We start from the raw sequence: 22599 nt of genomic DNA, 5'->3' as shown, positions 1-22599 counted from the left end.
GATGGAAAGATAATGCAGTCTGCCAAAGCTGGTGATCCAAAGAGGTTCTGTGCTCAGAGAAAGAAAAAGAGGTGGTCTGTATAGGGAAAATAGATGGCATCCCTGAAATGTGGTGGGATCACTGCAATGTTTACAAGCAAAAATTACCTTCTACTCTTTTTATATGTATCAGGATGTCCAAAGTAGTGTCAAACACCCAGGAGGTGTTTACTGTGGAATTTGATTGCTGAATTTCAAATTGGTGTAAGAATGATTGTTTGCACTAGGGAATAATTCTGAATGAGTGTCTGAGGTCTGTTCATTAAGATGGATAGCATTTACACCTGTCAGTAAAGAAGTAGGTTGACGTGGCTCCCCACTTCTTTCTACCCAGCATGGTTTGGGGTTTGTTGTTGTTTAAAAAGTAAGTTAAATACTGGCCCACACTGCCCTTGATGTTGAAGAGGGAAATCAAGCTGTGGGTTATTAAATATCAGAATTAGTTACCAAAGGCAGTAACCTTGGGAAATGTGAGAAAACCACTGAATAACCCTCTTAAAAACAGCAACAACTTTTGCTCGGTTCAATGTTGTTTAAAGTTCAGAAGAAAGGCATAGCCCCTTTAAAAGGTTTAAAAGAAGTTTCTAGAAAAGTTAATTAGTAATCTTTGTTATTATGGAAGTAATAGTGACTTTTACAGCTTCAAAGGGGACTGGAATGAATGATTAAAAACTTATTGTTGAGGAAGGCTCTTGCTGTTTGAAGGAGAGGCTGCTCTGGTATTTCACAGCACACTGAGCTGCTCACAGAGGGTTGGTGGACGAAGATTGTCTTGCTGTGTTCTTGGGCCAATAGAAAGGCAGCTGCTGGCAGTCAAGTTATGTGAAAGAAATAAAGAAGTGTGTCTGTGTAAAAGGAGGCACAGAGGGACATCTGTCCAGGAAGTGAAGACCAGAGTCAGGGGACTTTCAGAACCTGTCTTTCCTTCACAAGAGTAAGTACAAGTTAAAAAACTACTGTGGCAGCTCTGCAGCTCAGGATGGTTGGCCAAGTTGCTGCAAACCACAGATCTCTGGACAAGCGGTGTTTTCTGTTGTTGCCATTAATTTTTATTCGTTTGTTTCAATGTGGAGAGAGCTGCTAGTGATTTTTTTTTAAGGAAGCATAATGTTAGATTAAGAAATATTTGGTAGCATTTAAAGACCAGAAAGTGACAAACTTTACTTTTAAGCATTGATTTTAAATTATATCATAATTTAAATTTATTAAACAAAAGTTAGCATTTGTGTTATATTTTCTTTTATATGTATTTATGACCCTAGGGGTTCACTTCCTGTTTCTCTCTAATTTCCATGCCTGGCTGGCCTCTGAAGTGGATGCTTAACGAACTTTTCTTGGTGATGCTGCTCCTAATTGAGGCCTTGAACTCAGGAAAAAGTAGTCACAAGAGGACTATCCTATCAACTCAGACAGTTTTATGTAGAGTCTAGGCTAAAAGCAGGGTGAGGTGGCTTGTGAGCTAAGGTTCTTTGGTTGCCGCAGAACGGACTCTAGCTGATTCAAGTAATGAGGAAATTTACGGGTAAAATGTGGGAGAGTGCACAGGCCCAACAAGAAACCTGGAAATCAAAGACTGGAAAAGATCAGGCCCAGGGGAGCTCCAGAGGTTAGGGCAGCAGTGCCATGGCATCACTGCTGGAACCAGTGGGGCCAGCTGACTTCTTTCCTTGTACCACCCTGCTCAAGATTAAATTCCTACAAATGAAAGTGTCTGAGGGTGCTTAGCTAAAGATGGGGGGAGGTGGTTTGTTCACTAATGGCTTCATGACTTGGGGGAGCAGTAGTTCCCCAAGGCAAAATTGAGGTGTTCACATCAAAAGACGGGGAGAGAGGTCAAGCTGGCAAGAAATACGGATGTACAAAGTTGAGAAGAATAAGCCGAGACTGAGAATGTGATTTTTCCTAAATTCCTTCCATCACAGAATAGATTTGCACGTGTGATTCCGTTGTTGGGCTTGTGCTGACTCAGCACCTCCTTACCTGTGTCACTCCTGTGTGCACTTTAACAGTGTTACTTTTCCAGTGGGTGGCTTAGTCAGTTGCAGCTATGATAACTGAACACCACAGACTGGGTGGCTTAACCAGTAGACATTTATTTCTCACAATGCTGGAGTCTGAGATGTCTGAGATCAAGGCACCAGCAGACAAGGTTTCTGGTGAGGGCCCTCTCCTGGCTTGCAGGTAGCTGTCTTTTTGCTGTATCCTCCATGGGCTAGAGCAGAGGGAGGAAGCAAGCTCTTTAGTCTCTTCTTATAAGTGAGCTAATCCCATGCATGAGGGCGCCACTCTCATGACCTAATCATCTCCTAAGGATACTTTCTCCTAATTCCATCATACTGAGGGTTAGGATTTCATCATATAAATATTGTGGGGACATGAACATACAGTTCATAAAAGTGAGTCCAATTGCCAAGGAGATGCTAATTGTTTATTTGACTTTGTTTTGTTTTGTACCTGGAAGATTCACTGCACTTGCAATGGAAACTAAGGAAAGCTGTCAATATCCTGTTGAATGCTTCTATAAGTAATATCCTATTCAGTCATTTCAAAACCATTTCTTTCTCCTTGCCCCCGTCCTATGTATACACAGATAGATGTACACACACACACACACACACCACCCGCTTCTGGGACTGGTTCCAATACACAATGGAAATGATGGAAGGTGATAAGATATGATGTCTTCCCTGGTGCCACGGGCATACTAATCATCAAAAGGTAAGAGGGAAAAATTAGACTTTTTGTGATTCTTGACCCCTCACTTTCAATCCATTAGTTCACATGGAGGTAGCATGATTGGCCCTGCTGGCAGGCTTCTAAATATTTTACTCTATTGTTAACTCTTTCTAGAATCCATGTGCTTCATTCCCCCTATCATAGACCACAGGATGCATGCAGTTCAAAATCACATAGAATGCTTTTTTGGAAAAGCAGCAAATCCTCTTCCTTTCATTTTGTGTGAAGAGAATTCTAAGCAAGGTTTGGTTCTTTAGCTTAAAACAGAATTATAGGACAATTGTCCCTTGCAAACCTTGTGGCAATCACAATGCCGGCTGAGAATAAATGGCATAATTCTAAGGTATTTTGGGGATATGTAACCTCAAAATTATGAATTTCCATCGTCCAGTGGTGGCTGTTTCTCTTAATAACAAGGGTTAACATTTGTTGAGCAATTACTATTTGCTAGGCTCTATGCTAAATGCTTTTTTTCATGAAAAAGTTTATTTAATCTCCACAAAAACCGTAGGAGGTTTGTACCATTATTATCTCAGTGTTACAGGCAATGAAACTGAGGCTCAAAGAGATGAAGTAGTATTTTCAAGGCCATGTAGCTATTTAGAGGTGGAGCCTGAATTAAAATTCAAGAAGCAGATAGATTCATAGTCACCACACCACACTGTGTTTCTTTTTCTCTTCCTGTGGGATAAAATATAGAAAACACATTAGCTTTGTATTTTCTTTTACTTCTTTTTGGAACTTCTTCCATTCAACTTGGGATCTTGCAGCATCTGCTGTTTGGGAAGGGGTCATTATAGTAGAACTTCTTTTGGTAGCCATGGGAAATGAGTCAAATTTTTGGCTTTTGAGTTTCAGAAAGATCCAGGTATAAGGTGATTTGGAAGAGTGCTAAGGATACTTCATTATCAGAACCAGTATCCCCCAACCCCTACTCTCGTAGTATTTGCTGGAAAGGGAGGGACACTGTATAAGAAAGGAGGGAATCAGGCTGAAGCTGGAGGGTTGCTGGTGTGTCCTGAGAAGGTGCGTCTCAGATTGCATCCTAGCACAGGGGTAGGGGACAATGATAGAATACTCAGATTGGTTTACAAAGTCAAGAAGAAACTTACGCCCCTTCCCATGAAAAGTTCAGAAAGGCTAGGTGCAGTGGCTTCCACCTGTAATCCCAAAACTTTGGAAGACAAAGGCAGGAAAATTGCTTGAGCCCACAAGTTTGAGACCAGCCTGGGCAACATGGCAAGACTCCCATCTTTAAAAAATATCTATTAGCAGGGTACGGTGTGTGTGCTTGTAGTCCCAGATGCTCAGGAGCCTGAGGTGGGAGATTGCTTGAGCCTAGGAAGTCGAGGATGCAGTCAGTTATGTTTGTGCCACCGCACTCAAACCTGGGCAACAGAGTGAGACCCTGTCTCAAAAAAAGAAAAGTTCAGATATGCCACAAGATATTGCTTGTTTCTTTCTTGATACAGGGAGAGACTTTTTCCATGCTAGGGAGAGAGCAGACGACTTCTTCAATGGGATGCCTGAACCTGATACTCCTGTAGAGATCCCGAGCCTTCCATCCTGACTTGGAAATCCACAGAATGTTTTTCTAGGGTCAGAGAAAGCTGCTGGATCTGCCCAAAGGGTCAGGGCACCTGAAGAGCCATGCAGTCAAGATGAGGAGTAAAAGACATGATTTCCCTGACTAGCAAAGTCCAGGTAGGCAGACTATTGCTCATTGTATGCTGGTGCTGACAGATGATGACTGAAGATAAGAAATCCCACTTACCCCTACCATGTTACACATGTCCTGGCATTAGATAGCCTCTTGAATTCAGACCCAAGCCCCAGGCAGGTGTACTTTAAGGGGAGTACTGAACTGACTGATATTAAATTTGCCACTTGGTAGAACAGGGTTTGAAGTAGAAATTAAGTTCTGTAAAAAGTGGAACAGTTCTATCTCGTCTACACTTGAGTTTTGCCTGGGATTTGTACTCTCTAGATTCCAAATAGCCCATCAAACCCTTTGCTTAGAAATTTTATAAAATCCAATAAAGCAGAAAGAAAATACCTAATTATTAAATTGAGGCCAAATCAAGTCAATGGGATAACCAATTCTCTAAACACAGGCAGTCCTCCCTTTGCATGGTTCCCATATGCAGGAATGTCAGTTACCACGGTTTAATTAAATAACCCAGTCCCCCAGCAACAGGGTTCACATTTCAGCTACCGGGGTGTACTAACCATGAGTAATTGTCTAGGGTACACACGTCACTGCTCTTCGTTATGTAAAGAACAGATGCACATCACAATCAGTGACCAGTCTTATCACTTTATTCAGTCTCCATCAGTGATTGGTCACTCACACCTGCTCTTCAGTCCATGCCCAGACAGCAAAGTGCATCATTGTGTTGTTTCTGTGTCTCCCAGTGATCAGTCCACATGACATTTTACAAAAATAGATAATTAAAGTGGGAATGGTGAATAAAGATGAAAGTAGAGAAAATAAACACAAAGTGATGACTCTGGAAATGCAATTCAAAAGTGGTTGTGGCAAAAAGATGAAGCTGTCCCAGAGGAAGTGATAGTGGGAGAAAAATCCCAAAACCCTAAACACAAAAAATCCCTCCATATTAATGGAACGCTTAGAGATATTACATGACATTTAGATCATAAAGGATAAAATGTTGGAAGCTGACCCAAACTTACAAAAGAGTATAAGAAGTCAGAAGACGTGAAAAGACATTTGCTTCACATCCTGTTAAGCAATGATAAAAGGCAAACACTGTTTAAATTACTCTTGATCATATTTTTACAAAACTAAACACTTTCATTTTCAATGTTTCTAATGTTTCAAATCATACAGAACAAAATAAATCTTAATTTTTCTATTTTTTTTTAAATTCAACTTTTATTTTAGATTCATGAGTAGTTGTGTAGGTTTGCCACATATTGCATTATGGTGAGATTTGGGATATGAATGATCCCGTTACCTGGGTAGTGAGCATAGTACCCAGTGGGTTTTTCAGTCCTTGCCCCCTCCATCTCTCCCCTGTCTAGTAGTCTCCAGTCTATTGCTCCCATCTTTTTCTTGATTATTTTCATTTTCATTTTTAATTTTTGTGGGTACATAGTAGATGTATATATTTACAGTGTACGTGAGATATTTTGATACAGCCATACAATGTTTAATACCCACATCAGGGTAAATGGGGTATCCATCATCTCAAGCATTTAGTTATTTTTAAATATACAATAAAGTATTGTTGACTGTAGTTATCCCATCGAGCTACCAAATACTAGTTCTTATTCATTCTATCAAACTATATTTTTATATACATTAACCATTTCCAGTCCCCCCACTTCCCATGCACTACCCTTTCCAGCCTCCAGTAACTACTTTTTATTTCCATGGGTTCAATTGTTTTAATTTTTAGCTCCTACAAATAAGTGAGAACATGTGATGTTTGTCTTTCTGTGCCTGATTGATTCCACTTAACATAATGACCTCCAGTTCCATCTATGTTGTTGCGGATGACAGGATCTCATTCTTTTTTTATGACTGAATAGTAATCCATTGTGTATACATACCACATTATCCATTCATCTGTTGATGGACACTTAGGTTGCTTCCAAATCTTGGCTATTGTGAATAGTGCTACAACCAACATGGGAGTGCAGATGTCTCTTCGATATACTGATTTCCTTTCTTTTGGGTATATATCTAAAAGAAAAGTGGGATTGCTGGTTCATATGGTAGTTCTATTTTTAATTTCTGAGGAACCTCCAAACCGCTCTCCATAGTGGTGTCCTAATTTACATTTCCACCAACAGTGTACAAGGGTTGACTTTTCTCCACATCCATGCCAGTATTTGTTATTGCCTGTCTTTTGCATAAAAGCCATTTTAACTGGGATGAGATCATATCTCATTGTAGTTTTGATGTGCATTTCTCTAATGATCAGTGATGTTGAGAACCTTTTCATATACCTGTTTGCCATTTGTGTGTCTTCTTTTGAAAAATGTCTATTCAGATCTTTGCCCATTTTTTGGTGCAGATTATTACATTTTTCCTATTGAGTTATTTGAGCTCCTTATATATTCTGGTTATTGATCCCTTATCATATGAATAGGTTGCAGATATTTTCTCTGATTCTGTGAGTTGCATCTTCATTTTGTTGACTGTTTCCTTTGCTGCACAGAAGCTTTTTAACTTAATGTGATCCCATTTGTTCATTTTTGCCTTGGTTGTGGTGTGTTACTCAAGAAATCTTTGCCTGGTTCAATGTCCTGAAGGGTTTTCCCAATATTTTCTTTTCTTTTTTTTTTTGTTTTTGAAACAGAATCTCACTCTGTTGCCCAGGCTGGAGTGCTGTGGTGTGATCTCAGCTCACTGCAACCTCCGCCTCCTGGGTTCAAGCAATTCTCATGCCTCAGCCTCCTGAGCAGCTGGGATTATAGGTGTGTGCCACCACGCCTAGCTAATTTTTGTATTTGTAGTAGAAATGTCCATGTTGGCCAGGTTGGTCTCAAACTCTTGGCCTCAAGTGATCCGCCCGCCTCAGCCTCCCAAAATGCTGGGCCAATGTTTTCTTTTAGTAGTTTCATAGTTTGAAGTTTTAGATTTAAGTTTTAAATCTATTTTGATTGGATTTTTGTATACAGTGAGAGGTAAGGGTCTGGTTTCATTCTTCTGCATATGGATATCCAATTTTTTCAGCACCATTTATTGAAGAGACTGTCTTTTCCTCGTGTTCTTGGCACTTTTGTTGAAAGTGAGTTCACTGTAGATATAAGGATTTGTTTCTGGGTTCTCTATTCTGTTCCATTGGTCTACTTGTCTGTTTCTATGCCACTACCATGCTGTTTTGGTTCCTACAGGTCTGTAGTATAATTTGAAGTCAGGTAATGTGATTCCTCCAGTTTGGTTCTTTTTGGTCAGCATAGCTTTGGCTATTCTGGGTCTTTTGTGGTTCCATACACATTTTAGGATTGTTCTTTCTATTTCTGTGAAGAATGTCATTGGTATTTTCATAGGAATTACATTAAGTCTGTAAATTGCTTTGGGTACTATGAACACCTTAACAATATTGAGTCTTCCAATCCAAAAACATGGAATATCTTTCTTTTGTGTGTGTGTTCTCTTCAATTTCTTTCATCAATGTTTTAAATGTTTTCATTGTAGAGATCTATCATGTCTTGGCTAAGTTAATTTCTAGTTGTTTTATTTTATTTGTAGCTATTGTAAATGGGAGTACTTTCTTGATTTCTTTTTCAAATTGTTTGCTGTTGGCATATAGAAATGCTACTGATTTTTGTATGTTCATTTTGTATCCTGAAACTTTACTGAATTTGCTTATTAGTTCTAATAGCTTTTTGGTGAAGTCTTTAAGTTTTTCCCAATATAAGATCATACCATCTGCAAACAAGGATAGTTTGAATTCTTCCTTTCCAATTTGGATGCCCTTTATTTCTTTCTCTTGTCTGATTGCTCTAGCTAGGACTTCCTACTCTGCGCATCTTTATGTCCATGTGTACTCAATGTTTAGCCCCCACTTGTAAGTGAGAACAGGCAGTATTTGGTTTTCTGTTCCTGTGTTAATTCATTCAGGATAATGGTCTCCAGCTACATTCATGTTTTGCCAAGGACATGATTTCATTCTTTTTTATGGCTGCATGGTATTCCATAGTGTGTATATACCATATTTTCTTTATCCAATCCACTGTTGATGGCCATCTAGGTTGATTTCATGCCTTGCTATTGTGAATAATACTTTGATGAACGTGTGAGTGGATGTGTCTTTTTGATAAAACAATTTATTTTCTTTAGGGCATATTCTCATGTGTTAGTCAATTTTTGTGTTGCTATAAAGAAATGTCTGAGGCTTGGTAATTTATAAATAAAAGAGGTTTCATTGGCTTACAGTTCTACAGGCTACACAGAAAGCATGGCACCAGCATCTGCTCAGCTTCTGGTGAGGCCTCAAGAAGCTTTTACTCATGGTGGAAGGCGAAGAGGGAGAAGCCACGTCAACATTGGAAGAGAGGGAGTAAGAGAGAGAAGGAGGAGGTTCCAAACTCTTTTAAACAATCATATCTCTGGCTGAGCACGGTGGCTCATGCCTGTAATCCCAGCACTTTGGGAGGCCGAGGTGGGCGGATCACAAGGTCAGGAGATTAAGACCATCCTGGATAACATGGTGAAACCCCATCTCTACTAAAAATACAAAACATTAGCTGGAAGTGGTGGCAGGCGCCTGTAGTCCCAGCTACTCGGGAGGCTGAGGCAGGAGAACGGTGTGAACCCTGGAGGTGGAGCTTGCAGTGAGCCGAGATTGCGCCACTGCACTCCAGCCTGGGCGACGAGTGAGACTCTGTCTCAAAAAAAAAAAAAAAAAAAAATCGTATCTCAAGTGAATGAACTGAAAAAGAACTCACTCATTATTGCAAGGAGAGTACCACACCATTAATGACCCAAACACTTCCCACCAGGCCCCACTTCCAACATTGGAGATTATATTTCAACCTGAGATTTTTGAGGGGATTAATATCCAAAGTATATGAACCCAGTAATGGGATTGCTGAGTCTAATGGTAGTTCTGCTTTAAGTTCTTCCAGAAATCTCCAAACTGCTTTCCACAGCGGCCAAACCAATATACATTCCCACCAATAGTGTATAAACATTCCCTTTTCTATGCAGTCTCACCAGCATCTGTTATTTTTTGACTTTTTCATAATAGCCATTCTGACTGGTATGCAGTAGCATCTCATGGTTTTGATTTGCATTTCTCTGATGATTTTTTTTCATATGCTTGTTTTCTTCTTTTGAGAAGTGTGTGTTCATGTCCTTTGCCCACTTTTTAATGGGGTTATTTGTTTTTTGATTGTTGAATTGTTTAAGCTCCTTATAGATTGTGGATATTAGACATTTGTCAAATGCATAGTTTGTGAATATTTTCTCCCATTCTGTAGGTTGTCTGTTTACTTTGTTGATAGTTTCTTTAACTGTGAAGAAGCTCTTTAGTTTAATTAGGTCCCCTTTGTCATTTTTGTTTTGGTTGCAATTGCTTTTGAGGACTTAGTCATAAATTCTTTGCCAAGGCTGATGTCCGGAATGATATTTCCAAGGTTTTCTTCTAGGATTTTTATAGTTTGAGGACTTATATTTAAGTCTTTAATTAATCGTGAGTTAATTTTTGTATATGGTGAAAAGTAGGGGTCTAGTTTCATTCTTCTGTATATGGCTAACCAGCTATCCCAGCACCATTTATTGAATAGGAAGTCCTTTCCCCATTCCTTATTTTTGTTGACTTCATCAAAGATCAGATGGTTGTAGGTGTGATTTGATTTGAGGTGTGATATAGGATTGTGATGTAGGTGTGATTTAGGATTGTAGGTGTGATGGTTGTAGGTGTGATTTGTAGGTGTGCAGCTTTATTTCTGGGTTCTCTATTCTGTCTCAGTGCTCTATGTGTCTGTTTTTACAAGTATCATGCTGTTTTGGTTACTGTAGCCTTATAATGTAACTTGAACTCAGGCAATGTGATACGTCTGGCTTTGTTCTTTTTGCTTACGATTGCTTTGGCTATTTGAGCTCTTTTTTGGTTCCATATGAATTTCAGAATTTTTTTTCTAATTTCATGAAAAATGATATTGGTAGTTTGACAGGAATACTGTTGAATCTATAGATTGCTTTGGGAAGTATGGCCATTTCAGCAATATTGAGTTTTCCAAGCTGTGAGCATGGAAAGTTTTTCCATTTGTTTGTTTTATCTATGATTTCTTTCAGCAGTGTTTTGTAGTTCTCCTTATAGAGATCCTTCACCTCCTTGGTTGGAAGAACAAGCTCTTTTATTATTTTCATTTCTCGCTATATTTACACTTGACAGTAAGAGATAGTTTTTTATTTTGACAAAAATCTTAAAGGTCACAGAACAATAATAATTTTTCCCATTGGTTATTAACATGACATGTGTGATTTCAGCTTGCATGGTCATTTTTATGGTTCCACACCAGCAATGCAAGGACTGCCTGTATACAGAAATGTTCCTTTACCTGCATAGTTATAAGCAACCTCAAAACATCTCCATCTAAAAAAACTGCACACCTAAAAATTCTCATGCTTCTCTCAAGGTCAAAATTTGCCCTGAATCTAGTTTTCTCACCCTGCAGAGAAAGATACATAAAAAGTGTTGTGAACTATGCCCTGAGGCCTTGCAGGTCCTAGGAGCAGGGTTGGTAAATTCCTTCTCTCCATCAAGCCTTCAGTGTCTAATGCCCATCTCTGTTGTTTAATAGTCCTTTGTGGTTGTCTCTGCTCATTTTTGGTATTGTTAGCAGATCATCTCATAAGTGGACCGATGGTCATTGTGCGGGATGTTCACAAACCCAGACATTGCACTCCAGTCATCACTACTCATTTTCCCTGTCATGTTTTACGTGGAAATATGCCTTGAGGAATGTGAAACAATCAGACACTTATATTAACAGAAAGGATAACAGATGTGCTCTTCTTTTATTGTCTCTGGGGTTCTTTTAGATCATCTGAAATGACTACATGAAGTTTAAAAATATTTCACCAAAAATGCTTAATGCAAGAAAAAGTTGTGTTTCCCACATACGATGTTTATCAAGACAACCTTCAACTGCTCTTAGACAAAAGAAAGGTTAAAGCTTTTAAGTAAAGGATTTTATAAGTGCAAAAGCTTTCTTGCCCCCAAGCCCTTTATATAGACATTTATATTTGAGTGTATAAGGGAAGGAAGAAAAGACAAAAAGGGAAATAAGGGAAATGGATATTTGTTAAGTAGCTTATCAATCCTAGTCTTTTGCAAGACTGGTAAGTTTATTTTATCATTTCGTGAAAGGCATACACAGTAATTGGTATTTGTGTGTGCGTCTGTGTGTGCATGTGCATGTGTGTGTGTGTGTGTGTGTGTTCCTGGCATATTTGAATGTATACCAGGTGATTAACTGTTTTTTTAACTTTTTCTTTTCATTCTACCTCATAGCACATATACATAGTATTATAATATTTGAGTATGGAAAATTATCTTTACATTTATAGGTCCTTCTCATTCAAGAAACTTCAGGTACATTGCCAATATTCTAGTCATTAACCTATACAACCCTCGATTAAATTGGTGCTAACCTTTCAATTTAAATGGGAAAAATTGGGGTGATTTTTATTTCTACCCCAGTTCAATGATGTAGTAGATTTGCAAGAATGTTGTTACATATGATGCCTTTAAGGAACCCCAGAGTATTTATTTATTTATTTTTTCAAAAATCATACCACACCTGTGCTGACTAGGAAAGGTCAAAGTGTCACAGCAAATACTGGCACTTAATAAATCCACTTATACATTTAAAGGGAATGAGACTGTGACCCAAGACACTCTTAAACCTCTGTGGCAAGAGATTACTGAATCTTGGGATCTTAAAGGAGGTAAGCCCCTTACAGAAAATCTGTAATTTTGATAAAATGGGGAAACTGAAGAAGAACGAGTGAACTCTGGTACAAGATCATAAAGTGATCAGTTATCAGTTGATTGAATATCTATTTCTAGACATATTAGAGTCACTGGTGTTAGAGTTAACTTCCTGCTGTAAATAATTATAAAACTAGACAAACTATATGAGTATATATTTTTTTAGGCATTGTAAATAGGCATCAGAAGGCTGTGATCCTTGGAAAGAGAGACATGAGCTGAACTTCATGTTCACCCCAGACTTCTAACTGGTGACACGTTCCAGACTGTGGTTTAGGGAGGTGAGGCCCACAAGGAGAGTTTCAGTCTTGCTAATAAGGCAGAGAGGTCAGAATTTAAGTCTGCTAAGGTGGCTGGAATATGTAGACCAGGGTTCTAGAGGGGAGAACGCTGCAAGGGTTGAGGACCAAAGTCTACATGGAGCATCCTCTGGGGTCTTTGGCCAAGGGTTGAGCTATGCATGTATAGGGTAATATACTGAAAGACATAGCAGAGTGGAACTCTGGGTATAAAAACTAAATGAAGCTCCCTCATAGGTCATGAAGTGCTGGGAGACATTGAAGTTCTATTCCAACCAAAGTGGATGAACTACACTGTGCATCTGAGTATTTAGTTGAGACCCCCCAAAAGACCATATTTAGGAGCAAGGGCCACACTTTAGAGCAAAGGCCACACTCTCAATTAGAGAATACACTGAAATAGAACCATGCTAGAAAAACCCAAAATCATCTGACTAGATCAAGAGGATCTGCCAATAAATTATATGACTGCCAGAACTACACTCACATCCATCATTTAAAAGAGAACTATATAATCCAAACTCCCTACAATGTATTATTCACAATATCTAACATATAATGGGAGGAAACAGGAAATGCATAATAGAGACAAGTAGAAGTGATGATGATGATGATGATGATATTAACAGCTAACACGAGTCAATTACCTTTCTAAGAACCACACATTTCATCTTAATCTATATAGCAATAGAAATAGCAAGGTATTATCATCCACATTTTATGCATTGGTAGACAGGCTCAGAGAAGCTAAGCAACTTGTCCAGGGGCGAAGCTGTGATTACAACTCAGGACTGTTTGCTTCCAAAGATTATTTTTGCCCACTACTCTACACATCAGGATGATACTAGCTGGTATTGTTCTGGAAACATTTTGCGGTCAACTACTTGTATCTGAGTATTGGGTACTTCCTCTACTATTTTTCTTTCTCTAAACTCTTCAAACGTAGTTGCAGACATATAAGTTATGGTCCAATGGCTCTGGGGAGTCTTCTTTCAATTAGCAGATCTGAAGCCAGTGTGATCTGCTCTCTGGATTCTGACATACTGACTCTCTCCTTTTTCTTTTTTTCGGTGTGGTTTAAAATGTGCTGATAGAGAATCGGACTGCTGATGGTAGCACCAACCTACCTATCAAAAAGAAGGAGGCAGTGGGGAATAGTTAGGAGGAACATAAAGATATTCCATTCCATTTTTTAAAAACCTTTACTGGCGGAGAGAGAGTGAGAAAGATAGGAAATGGTCCAAGGGGGCTTTGCATTTCATGACTTTAAAGGTACTTAGTGTGGGGCAAGAAGTTATTTTTCTTTTTTGGCTTCTCTAAATAAGGCTAGACAGATCTTTCTTAGAAAACAAAGGAAGATTCTATTTCAGCATCTGATGCAATGTAAGTCTTGGTTATATACTCTGATATGTTTCAATGGATATCTATTTGTTAGAATGCTTTTGGGGAATGTAAAATCATGTAGTTTCAATGTTCAACTTTAGGTGAAAACTTCAAGTTTCCTATCAAATGAGCTAGTCAGGATGAAAACCTGGGTTTATTTTAGTAGACTTTTCTCAAAAATACTTTGATTGCAAGATACAAGCATACTTTATAAGGATGGCAATTTGCTTGAGAAGTCAGTATACACAGAACAAAATAGGCATCTTGACATATTTTTAAGAAAAATATCAGCTAGTTTGGTAAATTAATTGGGAACAGGACTGGCAGCATATAACATTTCAAGCAGCCTCAAGAATGGATTTACTTTGAGGCAAATGCATGTCATCTTAGGTAGAATAGCTTATTTCTTCAGTCCTGACACAGGCACAAAAAAAATCAATCAACTTGAACCACACCTCAAAAATCCATTTAAAAATTGCATTCTTATTACTATTTACCCCAAGAAAATCAATATGTATCAATATTAGCAGAATTATTGTAAAAGAACAATCTTTAAAAATTCTTTTTAAAAAACTTTTTTTTTGGTTTGAGAGTACATGTGAAGCTTTGTTATACAGGTAAACTCGTGTCATGGGGGTTGGTTGTACAGATTATTTCATCACCCAGATATTAAGCTTAGTACCCAATAGTTATCTTTTCTGCACCCCACCCCACCCCCAGTGTCTGTTGTTTCCTTCTTTGTGTTTATAAGTTCTCATCATTTAGCTCCCACTTATAAGTGAGAATATGCAGTATTTGGTTTTCTGCTCCTGCATTAGTTTGCTAAGGATAATAGCCTGCAGCTCTATCCATGTTCCCACAAAAGAGGTGATCTCATTCTTTTTTTATGGCTGCATAGTATTCCATGGTGTATATGTATCATATTTTCTTTACCAATCTTTCATTGATGGATATTTAGGTTGATTCCATGTCTTTGCTATTGTGAATAGTGCTGCAATGCACATTCACATGTATGTGTCTTTATGGCAGAATGATTTATATTCCTCTGGGTATATACCCAGTAATGGGATTGCTGGGTCGAATGGGATTTCTGCTTTTAGCTCTTTGAGGAATCACCACACTGCTTTCCACAATGGCTGAACTAATTTACACTTCCACTAATAGTGTATAAGTGTTCCCTTTTCTCCACAACTTCTCCAGCATCTGTTATTTTTCTGATTTTTTAATAGCCATGCTGACTGATGTGAGATGGTATTTCATTGTGGTTTTGATTTGCATTTTTCTAATGATCAGTGATATTGAGCATTTTTCATATGCTTATTGGCTGCATGTATGTCTTCTTTTGAAAAGTGTTCATGAAAAGAACAAATTTGATAACATTAAATGAAAGGATGAAGACTTTAATAGTAAAATTAAAGTTATGTGTGAGAGAAGATAGATAAAACATTCTCATATAATTGACTACTAGAACATAAGGATTGTTATTAACTTAGAATTGATGTTACTGTATTGATACTCCACGTTTTTTATAGCAAATCCTAATAAATTAAATTCCTTCAATTTTCTGTATTCCACATTAGGCAATTTCTGTATTATCTATCTTCAGAGATTCTTGCATTTAATACTATTTTTGCATACATAGTTATTATGTTCTTAAATATTGGATGTAAAAGTCTAATTACATAAGGTCATATTAAATCCAGTTTGTAACATAGTTTAAGTAGCTTTGACTCCGATTTTGAGATTTCCTTGACCTTTTCTCCCAGAACCCAATTGATAATATTATATTGCTTTACATTGTGTTTATCATTCCTGGAACAGAACTATTTTAATTATTAGTTACTGTACTATATATAAGCAGCATGATAATAGGGAACATGTATGTCTTTTTAAATGTCAGACTAGGATAGGCATTTGATAATATTTGTGGGATGAATGAGAGTTTGTCAGTGCATCTTAATATCTAGTAATCACAATAATTATACTAACCAACATTTACTGTACCATATGTTAGGCACATAATTTTTGCTTTTTATATATTATTTAATTTTCATAAAGACTGCAGATTGGAGAGTTTTAGTTCCTTGTCCAAGTTCAAGTGACCAGCGACTGAAAACTCAAGCCTATTTTGCTCTTTCCCTGGGTCTTCCAGAAGTTGCTCCCTTTCCCTTCGTCTGCAGTATTTTTTCCAACCGTTTTTGTTTAGTCTCAAGCAAGGAGCATGTTCTCCAGACTGGACATTGTTAGTGGAGAGGGTGAGCGGATTGTCCTTGGCCCATCTTCTCTGCCCTCTGTTTGGTGTTTGATCTCTTTAGCTCTGGAGCTGTGAGGTGGGTGGGTGGGCACTGAGTTGATCCTTGTTTCTTTCTCTTTTTTTTTTTTTGAGACGGAGTCTCGCTCTGTTGCCCAGGCTGAAGTGGCGTGATCTCGGCTCACTGCAAGCTCCGCCTCCCGGCTTCACGCCGATCTCCTGTCTCAGCTTCCTGAGTAGCTGGGACGACAGGCGCCCGCCACCACGCCTGGCTAATTTTTTTGTATTTTTAGTAGAGACGGGGTTTCACCGTGTTAGCAATCCTTTTTTCTAGCGAGTGCTCACAAGTTTACCTCTGCTCCACAGATATTCTCTCTTCCTCCTGAGGGGCTGCTCGTGTGCTGAACTGATGCCTTCCAAGCAATAGGATGGAAAGTTTACCCTTTTATGGGCCCTTATCAATATTTTCATCATATCAAAGGGAGAAGCTACGTTGGAGCTGTGAGGCAAATATCATTTTGAATTGGAAGTCACTTTGACTTTGCATTTTTAATTGTATTAACAACAGTGTACTTGAGTAGCTTAGAAAATGTTTACAACTTGGCCCAGTCAACAGACTTATTTACTGAATAATTTTCAACAATTAGGTTAAAATGTACAGCATTTTCTCTGCTTTCTCTGCCCGTTGGTCTTTGAGCCAAGCCAAGCCAAACCAAACCAACCAAACTATACAAAAAAGACCAGGTTTGCATGTTGAATCTGGAATGTTTTGAATCTAAGGAAATAACTTACTTATTCACGTTTAGTTGGAGTAACATGTTTATGGGTACTAGATTTTAATGCCAGTAGTTTGAATGTGTGCTTTCATGCATATTTACTTACTTGGTTGACAGAGCACTAGGTACTAAATGTGGAGTAGACTGCTTAGGGTTACATGATTCAGAACATGGGCATGACTTCTTGTCTTTGGGTCTTGATGAGCAAATATTTTATCTCAAGACAGTGTCCTCTAGCTCATAAATATATTTTACTAATGATGCATAAATATTAAAAAGAAATATGGAAGTGTACTATGAAACTGTTCACTTCAATAAACCATGACATAATGAAAGGTAAAGTTTTTAGTTTGTTTTATTAATCATCATGAATAATAACACCCCAGTCCCCATTAAAGGGCAAATTATTGTTATTGCTTAACAACGGGAAACACTTTGAGAAATGCGTCCTTAGGTGATTTTGTCACGTGAACATCATAGAGTGTACTTACACCAACCTAGATGTATAGCCTGCTACATACCTGCGCTATACAGTATAGCCTATTTCTCCCAGGCTACGAATCTGTACAGCATTTTATTGTACTAAATACTGTAGGCAATTGTAACACAATGGTGTTTGTGTATCTAAACACACTTTAACATAGAAAAGGTACAGTAAAAAATATGGTATTATAATCTTATGGAACCTAAATGGTATTATGTGGCACATCACTGTAATATGACTCCTTCCTCAATTTTTTTTAACCCTAAAGTAGAAACCATTTAATTTTAGTCAGTTTTGTTTGTTGTTTCACACATTCTTCCTCCAGCTTGGATGCAACTGTCAAACTTACTTCTGGATGACCTATACAGAATGAAAAGTAATTGGATAATACAGTTATTCCATAAATTGAGAAACATGTCTCAGCTGGACAAATATTGCTGACTCAGCCTTCCTTCTTGCCATCTAATCCTTTTTACTTGAAATAAAAAAAGTCCCGATTTTCATACCTCAAATAGACTTCTTGAAACAGATTTGAAAAGAAGAGCCTATTGCCAGCGGGAGCAGGACACCCCAGTTGCGTCTCTGTCATCTCAGCTCACCTGGAATGCTGGTCGGGTGGTGACAACGACTGACAGGGCCAGGCTCACCTTGGTGTGAGGGCTGAGGGCTCCAGGCTGATGAAATATATCTGGAAATGTGCCCAACGGAAACACAGAGCGGCGTGGGTACACTTTCATGCCAAAGATATTCGGGAATGGGTCCAAAAACATCTTCTGTAACAGGAAATGAAAGAGGAAATAACTTGTTATTCCAAAGGGGTGAGAGGGTTGGGGTGAGAGTTGAAAGAAGGGCTGAAAAGAGAGAAAAAGAACTGAGCTGTGAAGGTGAGGCGATGTCGAAGAGGGGATGTGAGCAGTTGGAGCTGGAAATGTTAATGAGCTCACAAAGATAAGGAGGAAGTAGGGACTGTCTGGAAGGTAAACACACCATCATGGAAAGGGCAGCTTTGCCAAGAATAACAACATCAAGATAATTAAAGGAAAAGGCTAACGTAAATGTGAGGAAAAGGAGAAAACGCTGACAGGTCTTAAATACCAGAACATTCCAGCTCAGCATTTCGTAATTGACAACATAAACAGGAAAAGCAAAGGAAGGCCTTCTGCAACCACACAGACATTCCATCCTATGATACTTGTGTTATCATTCGGTTTTCTGTTGACTCAGGATGCATTGGGTGGGATGAGAATTATAACTTTTATTGTTTATCTCTCTGCGTCTGGTATGTTCTGTGTATTTGTCAGAATGCCATGATACTAGGATACTTAATTAATTTCCTGAAATGTGTTATTCAGTAGTGTAATTTTGTAGTGTAAGCTGTAGAACCAAATCATATATCTCTATTATATATAAAATTTTCTTGAGCTCTTTTCATGCTAACTAATGGAGTGCCTGCAAAACAATTTTAAAAGTTTATCAACTAAGTAAGTAGTATACTGACCACACACAACCTCACCCTGCATGACACCCCACCTATTCTGTTCTGTAAGCAGTTCACATCAAGCTCTAATTTGTGTTCTCTTTCTGTTCCTGAACATTCCACAATCTTCTTTCTAGAATAAAATTGTTTGGAAGACTGAAATCTTTTCCAGGGAGAGGGGAATTATAAAGTCCACAAGCAAATAAAAATAACATGTCCTTTTTAGTACAGAGATCCAAATTAGACTTCTAATTTGGTAAAAAGAAAAAAAAAAAAAAAGCAGTGTTGGGATCTCTTCCCTAAATTATTACCCAAAAGAATGTTTATATATAACCTCATTTATTGTAAAAGAGTATGAAAAAGACCAGTAAATATATTTCCCTGTGTGATGAAATTCACCAATCTAATTTTTCTTTAATGCTTCTCTTTAACAAAATTCTCCTGAAGGTAGTTTTGTGTGTGTCTAAATTTATAGTATTAGGTATATACCACTCCAAAAATGTGTATCAATACATAAAGCCCTAGGAACAGTATGTGACTAACCAAACTCACTATTGCTTTATTTCCTCTCTGGTTAACTTTATGATAAGTTTAATCTCATTCGACCCTTTAAAAATATTTTCATAAGTTGTTTCTTTACTGGTACATAACGTTACTTACATAACAGTTCATAAAATCATAAAAGCTTGACGTATTTTTCCTCTTTTGCCAGGAGCAGTTGGTGACAAATAATATAAAATAAAAACTTTAACCTTGGCTTTTTCACCACCATAGGAGCCTGAGGATTTATCAGTGTTCTCTAGGCGTTCTCAAAATGTAAAGAACCAAGAAAGACTACATTTGAATAGACAACCTATTTTAAAGGCAGGAGATCTATTTGGCTATCAGACAGGCAGGTGCGTGGAGCCCCGGAGACACTATCTAGACTTGGCTTTGTCACAAACTACCTATGTAGCACAAGCAACAAGTCAAGTAAGAAGGGGGGTGAAAGAGGTGCTGCTTTCTAATGAGGCTGGGGAGAGGAGCAAAGGAGGTGGGGAAAGAAAGAGAGCAAGGCCTGAGAGAAGACTTGGAGTTGAGGAACAGGTTATTCAGACTCATCAGAAGGAAAGAGTACTGAAAAAACCTGGAATCCAGTTTAAGGCAAACAGAAGAAAATATAGTGCATTTCTATGTCAAAGTGTCCAAAGGGGTAGTCTAGTTGAAACTTTTTAAAGACTTAATGGGATTGTGGTTGGATTTTGAAATTGAGGACGTGGTTTTCAACCACTGGACAAGACTGATAAACTACAAAAAATGCACTCACCTGGCTATTGGTACCCACTGGAAAGGGATGTATTCTCTGTAATTTCTCTTTATGTTTTTTAAAGCAGAATATTGGTTGGGATAATTCTTATGGCATTTGAGGAAAATATATATGTATTTGATTTCTATTTCTTGTTATATATAACTTTTGAACCATGATCTCAAAAATTTAAAACCTCTTTTCAACACATCTCAAAAATATAGCATAGCCATCAATTATTTTTGATACTAAAACAGAGTGAGTCTGGAACAATAAAATATGGGAATACCTAGAACCTTGAATCTAGAAAGAACCTGAAAAAGTGAATCTCCTACATCATAACTTTTACTAGGAGAAGGAGAAATAACGGCTAAAGATGGGTAAAGCAACAAATGTACGAAACAGCCACATAATACATCCATGAAAAATTGAAGTTTGAATTGAACATTCTGGACTACATACTTCTTCCTACATTTTCAAAAAGATTGCTTTTAAGCTCACTCAAGGCAGGTGCTATGACACATTCATCACCGAGCTTCAGCCCCAAAGTTCACCATCTAGCTTACAGTTTTTTTGCACACAGTAGAGGCTCAATATTGTTGTAGCAAATTGAAAATAGGATTCAGATGTTTCTTAAAGTCTCCCTTTCATTGTTAATTTTCAATTATAGAGAATTACATAATTTGTGTAGAAAAGGAATTTCCACTAAAAGTCTCTGGGATGCTGAAGTGAGGATACATCAAATCCAAGTTGTATCTTTCTTCCAGGTGGAATCAGGGACAGACAGACATAGGTATTTATCTGGGTACATGAACCATGCTTTATGGCAACTCAGAAAGTGCCATTTACTTACTGCCCAAGAAGAAGGTGTATTGTAAAAGATAGAAATCACCAGTATTTTGTGTTCTGGCCCTTCTTCAAGGCATCCAGAGAGACTCCTGGAAGAAAGTCATTTTTTCTGCAGTTGCCTTAGGATCACATGAAAAAATTTAAATTATTATTATTTTTTCTTTCCAGGAACAGACTTTTTTTGGGGGTAGTATCATCTCTTAGTGTACACCAAATCATAAGAAAAAAACTCATAAAACAATTTCTTCCTTTTGCTTTAGAGTGTAATCAGCTGCCAGGATGCATGAGGGGAAGTTTGTGGGCAGGGCAATTCTCTAATAACAGCACTTTAAATACATCCTTATTTTATGGGTTGTGTTTAGAACCCACTTCCTTACACTGCAGGTTTTATTAGTACTTAAAACTAAGCTCGAATTTTCCTGCTTCTTGGACAAATAAAAAGTGAAGTCATAACTTAGTCTGATTACCTTTTCATCCCATGTAAAATGTGAAATGATTATTTTAATTTCTTTTGATTAAAAAACCCCATAAACCCGTTCTTCCTTGCAGATGTGACTCTCCTCTTTGGCTCTCATTTAGAGAAGGATGGACAACCCTGCATCTCAGAATTAGAGATGCCCTGGGTTGGGGGTAAACCACTGGCAAATCCTCTCAGCAGACCGTTTTCTGTGGTTCAGAAATAAAAGAGAAGCAGTAGCTGGATTTCTGCCTCTTCCCCTCCCAGGTAGAGGGCATGTAACTTACCTTCCCAGTATCAGAACCAAGAAAAACAATTGTATTAGTTTCCTGTTGCCACTGTCACAAATTAACACAAATTTGGTGACTAGCAACAACACAGACATGCTCTTTTACAGTTCTGGAGGTCAGAAGTCCGAATCAGTTTCATTGGGCTAAAGCTAAGGTGTTAGCAGAGCCATGCTCCCTGGGAATGCTCTAGGGGGAAACCCCTTTTCATTTCCTTGGCTTTTTCAGGGACTGAAGCTGCATTTTTTGTATTCCTTGGCTCATGGCCCCATTGCGTGCCCTCAAAGCCAGCGGCGTAATATCTTCTTTCCTGACTGTGCTGCCCTCTGCTTCTGTCTGCTTCTGTGACATGGTCCTCTTCTCTTCTGTGGCCAAGTCTCCCTCTTCCTTCCCTTCTTAGACAGATACCTGTGATTACATTTTGTGCTCGTTGGGATGATCCAGGATCATCTCCCCATCTCAAGATCCTTAACTTAATGATATCTGCCAAGTCCCTTTTTGCTGTATAAGGTAACATTCAAAGATTCCAAAGATTAGTACATGGATATCTTTGGGACCCCCATTCAGCATAACAACCTTGCAGCCTTTTTTCAGAAAGATAAGGTGTGAGTCATACTGTTTCTAGAAGAGGCTCCTCACTACTTTTTGCTTTTATGAAAATTTACAATATAAAAACAACTGTTTCGGCTCAATTAGCTTACTTCTCAGGAGAGATCTGACTATTGATATAAAGGAATATATATATGTGTGTGTGTATATACATACACATTCTCTCTAGCAAATAAACATATCTGTGGAAT

General features: G+C 38.1%; 1 long non-coding RNA gene across 1 annotated transcript in view; it reads left to right on the top strand.

The window, feature by feature from the left end:
• Nucleotides 1-917: 917 nt before the first annotated feature.
• The window catches only part of LOC134731798 (uncharacterized), a 35412-nt gene continuing 13730 nt past the window's right edge, over nucleotides 918-22599 (top strand). The window contains exon 1 of the long non-coding RNA XR_010114386.1: nucleotides 918-973. This is a non-coding gene — a long non-coding RNA (uncharacterized lncRNA). The remainder of the gene's footprint in view (nucleotides 974-22599) is intronic.

Source organism: Symphalangus syndactylus, chromosome 11 (assembly GCF_028878055.3).
Source record: "Symphalangus syndactylus isolate Jambi chromosome 11, NHGRI_mSymSyn1-v2.1_pri, whole genome shotgun sequence".
Classification (NCBI taxonomy): domain Eukaryota; kingdom Metazoa; phylum Chordata; class Mammalia; order Primates; family Hylobatidae; genus Symphalangus; species Symphalangus syndactylus.
Note: the sequence above shows the minus strand (reverse complement) of the source record. Positions and strands in the feature narration are given on the sequence as shown.